The 17,184-nt window shown below is 45.6% G+C and overlaps 1 protein-coding gene across 1 annotated transcript in view; it reads right to left on the bottom strand.

The window, feature by feature from the left end:
- MTMR12 (myotubularin related protein 12) overlaps positions 1–17,184 on the bottom strand; it is a 113,920-nt gene that overhangs the window by 96,479 nt on the left and 257 nt on the right. The window lies entirely within an intron of this gene.

Here is a 17,184-nt window from a genome sequence, read left to right on the forward strand (position 1 = left end):
GATAGCAAGCCTCACTGGTAGTAAGCCAGCAGGCATAAAGGAGAACAGACTAAATGTTCAATTGCCCATCCAGAACTCAGCACTGCATATAGACCTGCATCATGGACAGAAAGAAGGGAGCAATACCAGTGATGAGCAAAGACTTGCGAAGACAAAGGGTTAACTAAGCAGCAGCAGGCTTAGATAATCTGTTGCAGTGCATAAAGACCCTGACATTCCACCCCCTGATCCTGTGCCAGCTTCCCAATCATGACGGGGCTGCGCCCACATCAAGGACATTGCAGCCACTCTGTCTGTCAATCCTTCTTGCTCAAGGTCTCCTTCTTTTTTGCTGATCCTCTACTTTTGCCAAGCATGATGGCCTTCTCCAGAGGATGGCCTTTCCTGATAACGCGATCAAAGGATGTGAGAGCCAAGGAGCCAGCTGGCTGCACTTCCTCCACATAGATTTATTTATTTGTTCTTTTGGCAGTCCATATTCACCAGATAATTCTAAGACAGTAATTCTTCTTCAGTCTTCCTTACTCACTGTGAAGCTTTCACATGCAATTGTGCAGCAACTGAAATTACCTGACTTGGGCCAGGCACACCTCAGTCCTGAAAATGACATCCATGCTCTTTGACATTTTAAAGAGGTCTTTTTTCAGCAAATTTGTCCAAGGCACTCTATGCCTTGAATAACTGACAGCTGTTTCCATGGTGTTGCTTGTGGATTAAAGTAAAAGGAAATCCCCGGAAACTTCAATCTCTCCTCTGTTTATAATGCTGCTATCTGTTTGTCTAGTTGTGAAGACTGCCTAGAAGTAAGGAATTGTGCTACCTACCCAAAGGGCCATGGTTCAAATCCATCAGCTGGTTAGTGGAAGAAAGATGAATAATCTCCTTCTGTGTGATTTACAGCCTCTGAAAACCTGCCAGAGGGTCAGCTATGAGTTGGCTCTAACACAACAGCACATAATAGCTGTGACAGTTCTTTCTGTTCAAGTGAAGTCCATGCTGAAGGCTTTGAGCTTCATCAGTACCTGTTTTAAGTCTCTGTTTTCAGCAAGCAGGGTCATATCATCCGCACAATGCAGGCCATGAGTCTTCCTCCCATCTTGATGCTGCATTCCTCTCTATACAGTCTAGCTTCTTGGATGGTTTGCTTAGCATACAGACCAAACATCATGAAAAGGCACAACCCGAACGCATGCCTGCTCTGACTTTAGACCATATGCTGCTGTCGTTGGCCACTGTCCAGTCAGTTCTGACTCCTGAATGGCCCTCTGCACAACCGACCGAAACCTTGCCTGATCCCGTGCCATCACTACAATCTCTGCTGTGTTCAAGGCTGTTGCTGCACTCTGCCAGCCTTGTTCCCTGAAGGTCTTCCTCTCTTTTGACCATCCACCTTTCCCAAGTCTGATGTTTCCTTCTAAGAACTAGCCCCAGCGAACAACATGCCGAAGTATGTGAACGCTCGGGCTGCATTTCTTCCAAGGTGTTTGTTCTTTTGGCAGTCAGTGGAATAATCAACAATCTTTGCCAACACCAAAATTTAAAGGCATCGATTCTCCTTTGGTCTTCCTTATTCACTGTCTATCTTTTGTATGTATAATGAATCAAGTGAAAATACCATGGGTTGGGTCAAGCACACATTAATCTTTAAACTGGCATCCATGCTGGTCAGTACTTTAAGGAAATTCTAAGAGGAGAAAGACAGCTTGTTGGTGTATGTACAGGGTCCGGTGTATGCACATAGTCCCGGGAGCACAAAACAAGTGCTGTCAATTCCCATTCTTCACAATGTTATCAATAATTTGTTACAATCTTCATAGTTGAGTGCCTTTGCATAGTCACTAAAACACAGTTGCAAATATCTGTCCGGTATTCCCTGCTTTCAGCCACTATCTATCTATCTGCCATCAGCAATAAAATTCCTCATGGCATCCAATCAAATACCTTTCAGACTGTGCCCTTAATATTCCCTCTCTCTCTTCCCCACTCCCCTCTGTACTGTTGGGTCCCCTTTATGATTTCAAATGATAAAAATAGAAGTTCTCAGCAGGAGACCGATTGGAGTCAGGGGAGAAAGAGTGGATAGTTACCTGAAAAGTGATTTTAAACCTGCAGGTTGCTACTGCAGGTGCCTCCTGCTGCTGTACCTAGGGCAGATCGGAACTTCTAAATTAAGCTAAGGAGATGGTGTATTCTGAAAAAGTTCTCCACAAGCCACTGCCTAAAAAGATTGATTCTTTGGATAAAACATGTGTGAAAGCAGTCATCTAATCCAGCTCTTTCTAAAAGTGAGGAAATGAGGGGCCACACAGTGCCCTAAAATTCCCAAATCCAAAGCAACCTTTTTTCAACAATGCCATACTAGGTTACGGGGTCAGTCTTGAAAGCTGGTTAAGATTTGCGTCAGTGGCAAAGGGAAGGCGGTGATGAAGGGGAGGGCAGCTCTTAAATAGGAAAACAGCATTATGAAGGCTGCTCAGAAGAGGGAGCCCAGCAAAGGGCCAGGGTGTGTAGCAGTGTAGACGGGGAGGAGCTGTGGATGAAGTTACACTCTTGTGGTAGGTGATCCCAGGCACAAGGGGATCTCCAGACAGGGATGGTGGTTATGAGGATGAGGGGAGACCACTCAAGGGCACCAATTAAAGCCACTGTGGGGGCTGTGACCTGCTTGGAGAATGAGTAATGAAGGAAAGAAGCAGCACTGGTGGTAAAGAGACAAGCTGCCAACCCAAAGGCACAAGGTTCGAAATCACCAGCTGCTTCACAGGAGAAAGACGGGCAATTTCTTTCCATGTCATTTACTAACTCCCTGGAGGGTCAGCTACGAGTTGGTTCCAACTCTATGGTACACAAGAGCAATAAGGAAATGGGGGACCTGCTGGTACAAACAGGGAGGACTGGCTTAAAAGGACAGGAAAGGCAAACGGAACTGGAGACAGCAGCCTTGGACACAGTGTGCTGCCCAAACCCCTAGAAGCCCTTGAGACAAGGAAAGGCAGTGTTACAAGAGGGCAGAAAGGCCACTCATGAAAACAGCTCAGTGAAAAATAGCTGTGGAAGGACGGCTTGTGGGCAGATGGTGAGGCACCCAGGTGGTTCAGGGCACAATCCTGCAGAGAACAGCACCCCGGTTCCTGGCATGATGCTCAGGAAGCAGAAGACAAGAACAACGCTGGAAAGAGACGCAGGTCCACGTCTCTTGCCACCATCAGGACAAGCAGTGGTGTGCAAAGAAAATACACATGCACGTGCACACACACACACACACAGAGGGTAAGGTCAGCACCAACAGCAACTAGGACCATTAACACTGTGTCAGTGTCGCTTACATGCCAGGCACCAGATTAACAGCTTTCCCTGGACTGCCTCACTTAATACTAGCAGCACCTGATGGGTAGGTGACTAAATCCACGTCACAGATCAGGAGACTGAGGCTCAGGGGGAAATCCCCAGCCCAAATCTTCCCACAAACAGCAAGGTTCTGGTTCACTCCAAAGCCATGCACCTGAAAATAGAGAGGAGAGCACTGCGAAGCGTACACAGAAAGGACTCAGGTGAAAGCTGTGCAGCTGTCATCTAACTGATGCTAAGTGATGTGACTTGGAGCAGCTGCAGGACTGCCTTCTACACCTCTCCCACCACCACCTCTGCCCCAGCTGCTATCCAAGCAGCAGGCGATCCCACGAGGCCAGGCGTTAGCAGATTTGCAGCAGAACGAGGGCGAGTGTTATCTGACTCATCTTCCAGCCTGACTGAAAATGGTAAGGCTGCTTGACATCAAAAAGGGGAAGCTTTCAATGTGCGGCAGAGAAGCCGTGCGTCCAGCGGTGCCCCTCAGACTCTGGCAGAACCTCTCTCACTGAGCGCACCCATGTACGAGATTGACAGCAGATGCTCGTCATCCAGCCCCCAGTGTGCCGCTGAGGGGTCCCCCTTGCCTGCTGTCCCCCTCCTCACGACATCTGAGCCACTTTAATACTGACTGTTCAGAGTCCTTCACAGGAGACCAGACCTGGCCCAGCTTCTCCTGGCGTCTCACGAGAATGGGGTGCACAGCTTGCTCACAGGCCCACCCCCATGCACCACTGTCATCTGCATGCTACCCGCCTCTCAGCAGCACAGGGCACAGAGCACTTGGATGAATCTTCCCATTCCTGATCCTAACACGAGTGGCAGACACACGGAAATGCTGCTCAGATACGTACCTGCTCCCCTTCAACGGAATCCTCCCAATAACAGTGACATCTAGAGTGACTTCTGTTATTGGCAGAAACCTGGCCTTGAGCTGGGTAGACATGGTTGATGCTGGTGCTGATTGTCCTCAAGTGGAAACTGACCTAACACTGACCTTCCAGCGGGTTTTCCAAGGCAGTAAATCTCATCCTTCCACCATCACCTGAAGCAGATGGTGGATTTGAACCACGTGCCTTTGGGATTGCAGTGCAGCTTCTTACCTCTAGGTCACCAGTAGGGGCCATTAAGTCAATTGCGACTTGGCGACCCTATGGACAGACCTGAACACTGTCCTATCCTGCACCATGCTTGCCATCTCTGCCAAGCTCAAGTCCACTGTTGCACTTCCCTGTGTCAATCCATCTCGTTGAAGGTTTCCCTCTTTTTTGCTGACCTTCCACTTTGCCCAGCATGCTATCTAAGGACTGGTGCCTCCTGACAACATGTATTCCTTCTAATCCACAAACAGGCCTGACAGGGAGATACTAATCCACAGGCTACAGATGAGGAAAGCACGTCTCCAGGAGGCGAAGAAACAAGTCTAAGGTCCCCATCACATGGATGCACCAGAGTCTGATCTCTTCAGAATGAAACGCTCTCCTCAGCAACACAGCACCTGACCCCCACATCCAAAGTCTTCTGCTGGCCTTGTAAGAGTACAGTCCCGGGGAGCTCTGGTGGCCTAGTGGCAAGAAGCTGCACTGCAATCCCAGAGGTGCATGGTTTGAATCCACCGGCTGCTCTGCTGGGGAAGGAGGGACAATCTCCTCCTGTACCAGTCAGATCCGATTTGATGGTACACACACACACACACACAAATTTAAAAAAAAAAAAGAGTACAGTCCCAATGATGGTCCCAGCAATAACTCTAAAGGCACACGGCTTGAATCCACCATCTGCTCCACAGGAGAAGGATGGGCAATCTCCTTCTGTGTAAAAACCTGCTGGAGAGTGAACTATGGGTCAATTCTGACTTGATGGTACACAACAACAACACAGAGAGAGTGCCACTTCTCTGCCCGCCACCTGGCTGACACCAGGCACAGCTCTGCCATCACTGAGTCCCTCAGGGTCTGCCAAGGTCCATCTGCTTTCTCCTATCTCCCCTTCCTCAGGAACCATGTTCTACACACAGTGGGTACCCAGGGGTCAGGAGCAGCCAGTGATGATGTCCAGAAAGGAAAAGAGCTACTGTCTCACCCCCAAGAGTACAGAAGCACAGGTGCTGAGATAAGGCAAGGGAAACTGAAGCAAAACTAATGAGAGCTAAGTGAGCTGGGGGAGGAGGTGTCAGACAGGTAACAGAAAGGCAGGGGGTGCAGGTGAGGAAAAGCAGGGTCTGTCAGATCATGTTCAGAGTGTTGGCACAGGAGACTCTGGGAGACAAGACTAAGGTACTTCCTGCTGTCACACAGTTCCTCCCCAGGGTCAGCCCCAGCGTCTTCACCAAGTATCAGATCACTACCACACCAGGCCTGCTGGGGAGGGCCATTCCTAGCAGTCTGTGGGGGCAGTTGACACTTCACAGGGCAGCAGTGAGGGGTATGAGCTGTGGGAAGGGCTAACAGCAAAACGGGAATTCATGATGCCGTGTGGAGAAAAGGCAGGGCTACAGGGATGATGTCTGACCTGAAGAACTGGGCCCACTGTCTTCAAGGCATTCTACGCTACTTTCTCTTATTTGCTTCTTTTTAATGACTTCATTATTTGAGTGAAAGCTTACAGATCATATTGGTTTTCCATACAATTATTCACAGTGTTTTCTAGCACTCATTACAAGTTATTATTGTAACTGCAATAACTAATCAACTTCAATGTAATTACCTTTCCCTTCACTCAACTTATTTATTAATCATTACTCTCCTCTCCCTCCCTTCCAATCCATGGTGACCATCCAAGATTGATTCTATTTGTGCAAAAACTTTCCCACAGCTTTTTTATAATAATGGTCTTATATCATAATAGGAAGCTTTAGTGACCTAGTGGTTAAGAAGCTGTGCTGCAGTCCCAAAGGCACATGGTTCCAATCCACCAGCTGCTCCACAGGAGAAAGATGGATAGTCTCACGTTCGATTAACTGCCTCTGAAAACCTGCTGGAGGGTCAACTATGGATTGGTTCAGACTCAATGGCACACAGTAACAACAACAACAATATCCTAACTCACTCAGCACAATTTGTTTCAGATTCATTTATGCTATAGAGTAGTTCACAAGTTCTCACTCTTTTTAGTACTTCATTATGTGACTGTATCAGACGTTCCTTTAGCCATTCATCTGTTGACAGACACTTTGGTTGCTATTGTAAGCAACACTGCAATAAGCATGAGTATGTGTGCTGTCAGTCTGTATCGCAGCTCTTATTTCTTGAGAATATACTTGGTAGTGGGGTTGCTGGACTAAATAACATTTCTATTACCAGCTTTCTAAGAAAGTGCCACACTGCTTTCCATTGTGGTTACAGCATTCTACATTTTCACATTATTTTAAAGCCCTCTTGCTGTTGTGTACTACGAAGTCAAAACTGTCTCACAGCTGACCCTCCATAGGGTTTTCTGAGGCAGTTAACAGCACAGGTGGGGACTGCCCATCTTTCTTCCTCAGAGCAGCTGGTGGATTCAAACTACATATCTTCAGGATGGCAGCACAACTACTTACCACTAAGCCACCAGAGCTCCCTAACTCTCTAGTAGGTCAGGACCTTAATGACTGTAGTATAGTCGGCAATCTGTCACACAGGAAAAAGATAGGCTTAAAAATATCTCCCCACTATCAGAGATCTTCTCTTGTCTCTCCCCACACAAAAACCCCTTCCCCTTTTCTCTCTGCTCCCTTTCCAAAGAGCAAACACCTTAGGATTCACACCTCCGAAAGGTGCCCATCAATCATCTGTGGGAAAGCGTCAAGAGCAGCAGCAGTACAAGACAGAACAATGACAATAAATTCACCCTAGGAAAAGCATTTCAATAATACAATCTAAACAACAAGGGCTTGCAGCTGCCTTTGAAATAAACGGTTATTGCTTCCAGAGGTAATTTTATTTAAGCCTATCTACACACCAGTTCTACAGGATGCATCACCTTTGCTCGGGAAACATTACGACTAAACTTCAGAGACATTGGTCCCAACATAAGGAACTACCAGCAGCTGATGTGTTTGGAATCACAGAAGCCAAGGAAGCTTCATATATAAGTTATTAGATGGAAGGCTGGTCAAAGGGAGATAGATGTGAAGGGAGGGGGTAGAAGTGGATGGGTATCCTGGTGGATGGTGTAGCAGGGAAATAAGTTGGTAAAGACACGTGTGAGAAAGGCAGGGACAACACTGACACTAAAGTTAACTCCACAATAAGGGATATACCTTTAACTTGCTGGTCTGATACGTCTCTAAATCTGAACATTCACATTAAGACAGACTAGGAAGAAGGACTGGCCATCCACTTCTGAAACAGCAGGCCTCTGAAAACCCTACGTACAAGCGCAGGAGGGGAAGGCCCTCTATGAGGTGGACTGATTCAGTGACTGGGATAATCGGGATGGGAGTGTCAGAGACAGTGCGACTGGCACAGGATAGAGCAGGGTTTAGGGCTGTTGTACATAGGGTCGCTATGAGTCGCAAGCGACTCGACGGCACATAACAACAACAACATCCATACTTCAACTGAAACACTGAGTGAACATAATAAGCAGACAGAAACAGATCTTTGATAACGAGCAAAGGGAGAGGAGAAAAATCAGGCAGAATGAAACTAGCAAAATGTCAAAGAGAAAATGCTAACAAGAGAAAACTTTAACCATTAAGCAAGCATTCTCGTTAGGTTGGAATTTTAAATATAATTAAGCCATTCTCAAATGTATAAAACAACAAAGAAAAGAGGAAAAGAAACTTCTAGAGACAGTGAAAAATATTCTAAGTTACCACACAATCAACTTTCCCGGCACGACACCATGGCAACATCACCACCACAAAGCCCCTTAACTGTTCTTTATACCTTAGCTCAGAAGGATTTCTGTACTCTAAGACTGGGCATTAAGAACTTTCTGAAAGTATCCAAATAGCTTGACCAATAATTTCTTAGTAACTCTGAGTACAGGTCATAAAAGTCAGTCATTGCCATGGAATCAAAATGACTCATAACTGACCTTCCATTGAGTTTCTGAAATTGTAAATTACTTTGGAGGAAATTGCCTGTTTTCCTCCCAAGGAGGAGTTAAACTGCCAAAGAGGCGTGGTCTCTGGGTTAGCAGCTCTACTCCCTTTACAGAGAAGGCCACAAGTGTTTTCTGATTATGACCCATTCAAGTAACAGCAAACTGCACCCAGTTGGGTTATCTTTTGTATAGCACATTCTATTGTTGATTTATGCACTATATACAATGTTGTAAACTATAATCTGCAGATGTTAGCATTCTCAGATTTTTATTTGTCACCTAACCAAGATTGTTTTCTTAAAGATACTGAATTAAAAAGACAGTAATATGGGAGAGGGAGATGTTCCACTTACGTCAGAACTCACTCACAAGCAGGCTGTCAGAACAGAGTTCCATCGTTAAGTCAGGGACTCTCGGAAGTAACCATACTGACCACCCACATCTATGGAAGGCTGACTTTGACCACTTAACCTGCTAAGTGTTCCATGTGTATAAGCTCATTTTCATAAATGTTCATACAAATCTACATAAGCTAAAACTCACTCATTGCTGTCAAATCAGAACCACTTTTTATTCTCACTTTTCAGGTTGTTGCTGCTGTTGTTGTTACGTGCCATCGACTCATAGCGACCCTATGTACAACAGCCCTAAACCCTGCTCTATCCTGTGCCAATCACACTGCCTCTGACACACCCATCCTGATTACCCCAGTCACTGAAATCAATCCACCTCATAGAGGGTCTTCCCCTCTTATGCCGTCCCTCCACCCTCCCAAGCATGATGTCCCTCTCCAAGGACCTGTCTCTCCTTAAAACATGTCCAAAGTATGTCAGACAAAGCCCCAGAATCCTTGCCTCCAAGGACCAGCCTGGATTAACCCTCTACAGGATGAATCTGTTTTCCTGGCAGTCCATGGTACATTCAATATTGTTCTCCAGCACCACAGCTCAAAGGCATCAATTCTCCTTCTATCCTCCCTAGTCATTGTGCAACTCTCTGATGGCATAACAAGTGACTGAAAAGACCATAGCCTGTATAAGACACACCTTAGTCTCCAGAGTGACACCATTGCTCTTCAGTACCCTGGAGAGGTCCCGAATAGCAGACTTTCCCATCGCAATACATTTTTTTATTTCCTGGCTGCTTGTGCCAAGAATGTTGACCATGGAGCCAAGCAAACTAGAGTAGTTAGCAATCTCAATCTCTTCACCATCCATCCTGATGCTGCCAACTGGTCCAGTAGTGAGAATCTTTGTCTTCTTGACACTGAGTCTCAATCCATACTGAAGGCTGAAATCCTTGACCCTCCGCAGCAAGCATTTCAGGTCCTCCTCAGTTTCAACAAGCAGGGTTGTGTAATATGCATAACACAGATTGTTAACAGATCTTCCACCAATCCTGACGCCACACTTCTCCTCATAGAACCCAGCCTCTCGGATAATCTGTTCACCTGTTCTGCATACAGGTTAAAAAAGGTATGGAGATAGGACACATCCCTGGCATACGCCCTTCCTAATTTTGAACCATGCCGTGTTTCCCTGCTCTGTTCTGACGACTGCCTTTTGGTCCAAGTATAGGTTTTGCATTAGCACGATCAAGTGTTCTGGGATTCTCATTCTTCTCAGAGTCAGCCACAGTTTGTTATGATCCACACAGTCAAAGGCCTTTGCATAATCAATGAAACACAGATATACATTGTTCTGGTAGTCCCTGCGTTCAGCTAAGATCCATCTAACATCAGCTACATGATGACTTTTCAGGTAGAAATACAAAATAGGATTAGAGGAACCAGCCTTACTATAAGAAGAGTTACTGACAAGCTTCTGCTCTCCTTACAGTGACGGTGTCGGGAAAGTAGAGGGCATTACACAGGGATGAGACACCCATACTGTCCATCTCTGACAGCTTTCATACTTCCTTCTTATAATTAGGTGCTGTCCAGTCCAGTACGACTCAAAGTGACCCTGTGGACAACAGATCTGAACCCTGTCCATCCTATGCCATCCTCACAATCTTCAACACCTTCGAGCCCATTGCTGCATCACAACATCAACCCACCTGGTTGAAGGTCTCCCTCTCCTTCACTGTCCCTCTACATTCCCAAGCATGATGTCCCTCTCCAAGGAACAACCTTTCCTAGCAATATGGGGGAAAAATTGTGAGTATGTGGAACGCATAAATATTGACATACTAGGTATTGGTGAGATGAGTTAGACTGGCATAGGACATTTTGAGTCAGAAGATCATATGCTCTACCATGCTAGAGATGAAAAGGTGAGGAAAAATAGGGTTGTTTTCACAGTTAAAAAAGTCATTTCTAGATCCGTCTGAAATACAATGTTGTGAGTGATAGGATAATATCCATATGCATACAAGGAAGTCCAGTGAATACCACCATCACTCAAATATATGCACCAACAACCAGAGGCAAAGAAGAAGAAATAGAAGACTTCTACCAACGATTACAGTCAGAGATTGATCAAACATGCAATCAAGATGCATTAATAATAATGAGTGACTGGAATGCAAAGGTTGTGAATAGAAAAGAAGGATCAGCAGCTGGAAAACACGGACTTGGTGACAGAAATGAAGCCGGAGCTGGAATGATAGAATTTTGCACAATCAACAACCTATTCATTGCAAATACATTTTATAAGAAACACAAACGCGGGCTACACACATGGATTTCACCTGATGGTATGCATAGGAATCAGACAGATTACATCTGTGGAAAGAATCACTGGAGAAGCTCAACATCAGCTGTGAAAACGAAGCCAGGTGCTGATTGTGGAGCAGACCAGCAACTACTCACATGCAAGTTCACGCTAAAGTCGAGGCAAATTAAGTCAAGTCCACAGGAACCAGAATTTGACCTTGTGTCTATCCCACCTGAATTTCAAAACCATCTCAGGCACAGTTCTGAGGCCTTGGACATTTTGAGGGAAGAAAAGTTGAGTTGTGGGAGGATATCAAGAATATCATCCAGGAAGAATACAAAAGGTCATTACAAAGACAGAGGAGAAAGAGCACTGAACATCTCATGGACAGCCAAAAAAACAAACAGATATGGCTTGGAGTGGGTGCAGCCAGAGTGCTTTTTGGAGGCAAGAATGATGTGGCTTCGCTTCACATACTTTGGACATATTGCTATGAGATGCTATTCCTTGGAGAGGGACATGATGTTGGCAAGGGTGGAGGGTCAGTGAAGGAGAGGAAGACCAGGTGGATTGACAAGGTGACTGCTGCAAGGAATTCTTGTGTCAGGAAGTGTGAGAATGGCACAGGATAGGAGTATGTTCAGATCTTTTGTTCATAGGGTCACTATCAGTCCTACTCAACTCGATGGCACCTAACAACAACAACCATAATAGTTCTTCATTTCTAAATTTTTATACACAATATGACTCCAAAATGAGAGGACATACTAAAAAATGAAAACTGCTTTGGTCAAAATAGAATAATTCAGGACATTTTTTCTACCTAATTTCCAAACCCTGTAATGTTATTACATTGTGTTTATCACAAAAATGGGGTATAGGATTTTTCCCTATAGGAAGCTCTGGTATCTCTGTGGTAAAGAACTGCAATGTCAACCTAAAGATATACAGTTTGAATCCTCCAGCTGCTCTGAGGGTGAAGGATGGGCGGTCTCCTGTGCGATTTACTGCCTCTGAAAACCCACTGGAGGGTCAGCCATGATAGGTTCTGACTCAAGGTTCAGTACTCAGGAATGATGGACTTTTTCAGGTAGCTAGTGGTCTACCCAAAGGTAGGCAGTTTGACTCTACTGGCCGCTCCAGGACAGATGGACCATCTCCTCCTGTGCAATTTTAAGCCTCTGTAAACCCATGGGAAGGTCAGGTATAAGTCAGTTCTGACTCAACAGCACTTAGGGCTTTTTATTCAGTGATTAAAAAAAAAAAAAAGGTAGGCCCCTAAAACAACAAAACTCTAAAGGTTAAGATTATACAAGATGGCTTAACATTATTATATATTCTAAGAACACCTGCTGCAGGTGTTCAGAGACGAATCTAGAACTTTAAACTTCTAAGTGGGTTCCCGCGGCCTAAGCGCCTGATGACAGCCCTGGTGTTAGCATCACAGACAGCAGAAGGATGCAGGAGAGCAGCTGGCTCCAACCTCGTGGCAATGTTTGGTCAGGCTGAGGAAGCAGTCCACGACAGCCTCATGTGCTGAGGTTCCAGCTGCAGAAGCTGTGTGATGCTGGACGTGACCCAGGGAGATGCCACAGGAAGCACCCCCAGGAGAGAAAAGCGGAAGTTTGGGACAGATCGGCAAGCCAAAGCCACAGCTAAGAAAGTGAGTATTTTAGGAACAACTTTTTTATGTCCTTTCATGGCTTGTTAAGTCATCATTAATGGTCTCTCTTTTTTTTTTTTTTTTCATTAATGGTCTCTTAAGTACAAGGCGAAAACAAAGCTATAGGTTCTAGGTGCTTTTATTTAAAAAGAAAAAAGGAAAGAAAAGAGTTCATTTTGCTTTGTTTCGGAGTCTGCTTTATCTTTATTACTCCTCATGTTGCTAGGACTGAGGTAGGTCTTGGGTCTTGTGATGCTGGAAGCTCTGCCCCTGGGATTTTGAATACCAGCAGGTTCACCCACGGTGGGCAGTTTTCACCAGAATTTCCAGATTAAGACAGACTAAGACGCAGGATGAATGGTCCACTTCTGCAACTCAGCCAATAAAAACACGTATAAATTATGGAATATACTTGTACTAAGTCAGAACCCTTTCTCAAGACCACCTGTTGTTGTTGTTGTTGTTGTTGTGTACCACAGAGTGGGTACCAACCCATGGTTGGCCCTCTGGTGGGTTTTTCACACAAGGCAATTAATCGAGAGGAGACTACCCATCCTTCTCCCAGGAGCAAACCCTGTACCTTTGGGATTGAAGTGCTGCTTCCAGCCACCACTAGGTCACCAGCGTGCCCCAAGACCACCTACTAAATTCTCTATTCACAAGTTCAGAGAACAGTCATTTCTAAGCTCTACAATTTAGCAGAGCAATTCTTAAAATTCACACTTAAATAGGGCCAAAAATGGATACATTTGAAGAATCAAAATTGTCACTCAGTACCAGAGACAACATCTACGTAAAGAATCATCGGGAATAAAACCCACACTTCTCTAGCTCTGTGTTACCTGACTTCTCGTCATCACGTTTACTGTAGCAGACCAAGTCAGTCAGTCACTCACTGGCATGGAGCCGGACCCAACTCATAGGTAGCTGACCCTACCTTGGGTTTCCGAAGCTCTAAACCACACAGGAGGAAACTGTCCCTCTTTCTCCCTCAGATCCACTGGAGGATTTGAACTGCCAGGAAGGCTTGGCTTTAGGTTAGCATTGCAACTCCCTATGGATCATGGCACCAGTCCCCTCTGTAGAAGACCAAAGGCCGCATTTAAAATAATGCTGCAGGCTCACAATTGACGTGGAAGGATGTCTGCCACTTATATTCTTAGGGAAAATAACAATATAAAATAACATGATCTGCAATATTAATCCCATGTAGGCAAAAAAAAAAAGCATGTGTATATATATATATATATATATATATATATATATATATATAAAACACAATACCTTCCAAGTTACTAAATAAATTAAATCCTTCCTTATCAGTTTTTAATTTTTGGCCTATCTGTGTATTTCTATTTTTGTACAACGAGCACTTACAGCTTCTGAAATTATAAGGATCCAAACAGCTGTTTTACTTGGCAAGAAAGAAAGATTCGGCACCCAGACCATAACCAGATGCCCCCCCAAGAGACCTCAGCACCCAGCAGTTTGCAGCACAGGGCAGTCACGCCTCCTGTACCCCATGCCCGGTGCTCACAGGGGGAGGAGTGAGGCTATTTTCAGGCGCTGGCCATCAGGTATCACCAGAATAGTTCTAGATGTCTCCTTCCTTTTCTCAGATCCCTGAGCCATCTGCTTCCCACTCTCATCTACTTTACTGATTTGTAATTGTTTCAGCACTGTTTTTCCAAAATTTGCCCCAAAAGTCTAAATAATGGTTCAGGATTTTAACATTCACCTTCCATGATTTAGGGGACTCAGTAATAGAAGAGTTACTCTGTCAAAGGTTCACTTCCAAAAGTTGGCACTAATGGATACTGAAGAGGCAGACCCTCAGCCAGAAGGAAAGACAAAGTGCTTTCAATAATGGGTTTCAGCACAGGGTGGCGCAGGAACGGGCAGTTCTGTTCTTGTTATACCCAGGGTGCTATGAGTCAGAGCTGACATGAGGGTGCCCACAGACTACCACCTCAACAAACTCCATGCCCACCTTTCCTGATCACAAGGGAATAGAGAAAGCCCACCAGGCTTGAAAGCATCATCTTTAAATACTTTCTCCATTTAGCACTTTTGTGTTTAACACAAAGTACTACCTCTTGATAAGACTCTTGGGCCTACTGAAGGCATATATTGCTGAGCCTCCTGACACTGAAGAGCCCATTTCCAAGTTCATCACCAAGGGCAGGTATCATTGCATCCTACAGGAATAGGAATATTTTGGCAGCTCCAAGATTACCAGCAAAGTGCACCAGAGAAGCCATGCAATTTCCTCGCTAACCAAAGAAAGATGCATGCAAAGATGTGTGTACTAGGCGAGCTCTGGTGGCCTAGTGGCAAGAAGCTGCAACTACAACCCCAGAGGTGCACGGTTCAAATCCACCAGATGCTCTGCCGGGGAAGGAGGGGCAATCTCCTCCTGTACCAGTCAGATCTGATTTGACGGTACACGCACACAAAAATAATAAATTTAAAAAAAAAAAAAAAAAGATGCGTGTACTAGCAGGACATGCTCTCCATGCAGAAGAGATGAAGGCAAGCTGAGGGGAAGGCAAGCAGAGACAGGAGAATGACAGTCTTCTCATGAATCCTGATTTGTGGAAGTCTTATCCTACTGAGGCCCCAAAAGGTCGTGAGATCCAACACTCTCACGCTGAGTCCACAAGCATATCCCAAACTAAGAGAAGACACAACCTGCTTGCTGGGGAAATGATACCTTTAAAAAGAATTTGCTTCCTTACCCTCTTCTATTCTTACCTTTGCAAAAATATCCACTGTTTGGATCAGATCCTTGCACTTTTACAAAATATTTTTAGAGATCGTTTACAGCAGAGAAGGATGGCGTCAACACAGCATATTTTCATGCAAGCAAACGAAACTGCCAACTATTAGGATCTGAAGAAATGTGACCACTTGAGGCTTATTCTGGGACTGAACCACTCCCTTTCCCTAACTACCCCTCAAAGGAAATTTATCAGGCACTGTGGGCAAAGTGAGAAAACTCATCCAACTACAACACGCACAAGTGGCAGATGACGATTTTGAACATTCCTGAACTCTGGCCACATTTCAGGAGACTTTCTACTTGTGGTTTAATCTCACTAAAGAGGAAAGGTTAAAGATCAGTTTGCACTTCAACCAAGGGCTCAATCAAAAAAATAAAGGCACAAAGTGAAATGGAACACATTACATAACAAAAGACACAATGCTGGGGGTGGGGTGGGGGAAGGCTGGGAGCCTGTAGAAAATGTAAAGTGACCCAAACGCCTCACCAAATGTTAACTAGCAGAGGAAGTGGTTTATATTTTAAAATATAAGACCTAAAAATAAGACCCCTATTAAGGGTGCTCTCCACAAGAGACAAATTTAAAGATATATATATGCAAAGGGTGCAGGTCCCAAGAGGGTCTTAGAGAAGCAGTGTTTGACCAAAGCCTTTGCTAAAATGGGAGGGTAACCAGAGGTAAGAAACTTGGGGGTGCTTTTGCATATTAGTGGTTAACGCGCTGGAGACAGAAGCAGAAAATGCATCACAAATCCAAGATGAGACCCATCTAATTAGGCATCTGGGTCAGGAGCTCAGCGCCGAGGGGACAAGGGCTGACCTCCTCCTCACCCACTGAGCTTCCTTCCTCCACGCTGGCCTCCTGGATGCCTCCAACATCCCAGACACACTTGTGGTCTGCCTTCAGGCTGCCTGGACCACTGTTCCCTCAAATCCCTTATATACTCAAATAGGGGTAAAGATGCCTTTTCTGTTTCCACAATACTTAAACGACCTTCTACTATACTCTATCATTTACTTATATACTTATTGTTTACGGTTGCTCCTCCCCCCTCAATTAAGTGCAGAGATGTTTGTTTTCTTCACTGATACACAACCCAAGTGCTTATTAGAACGCTGCCTGACACAGTTCTCCTTCTTGCTGCCATTGCTCAAAATCTATTTTCTGAATGAATGAATGAACTTCAGGGCAGTAACATTCCAAAAGGAAACTCTATTTGAAGGATAAGGTCGTAGGGAGAAGGGACGACGGTGAGAGGGTGGAAGGGGGAAAGCGACAGAGGGGGACAATCAATCAAAGGGGACAGTCAAGACTGACCCAGGCCGGGGGAGGCTCAGTTGCTCCCCACTGTACTGAGGGGTGTGGGAATCGAGGGTTGGCCCCAAATAGCACTCTCAGAGGCAAGCAGTAAGAAAAAAACAAACAAAAAACTCCACTGAGCACGGAAAAGTCACTGAGGAATTTCAAGGATGGAGCGGACGTACCCTGGTGGCAGGCTCTGGGCAGGTCCATCCAGGGGGTCCCGACCAACCGGCCCTCCGCCTTCCAGCAGAGTCCGACCCCAGTTCCTCTCCACGGTGGCCCGGGGTGTCCCAGGCCGCAGCCCCCTTCCCCAGCTCTGTGCCCCTGACCCGGTGGCCGCGGAGCCGGGCCCCGCGCTCCGGCACCTGCCTGCCCGCCTCGGGAGGCCCCACCCCGGCCC

This window comes from Elephantulus edwardii, unplaced genomic scaffold (assembly GCF_000299155.1).
Source record: "Elephantulus edwardii isolate Elephantulus edwardi_28Jun2011 unplaced genomic scaffold, EleEdw1.0 scaffold00191, whole genome shotgun sequence".
NCBI classification, from domain to species: domain Eukaryota; kingdom Metazoa; phylum Chordata; class Mammalia; order Macroscelidea; family Macroscelididae; genus Elephantulus; species Elephantulus edwardii.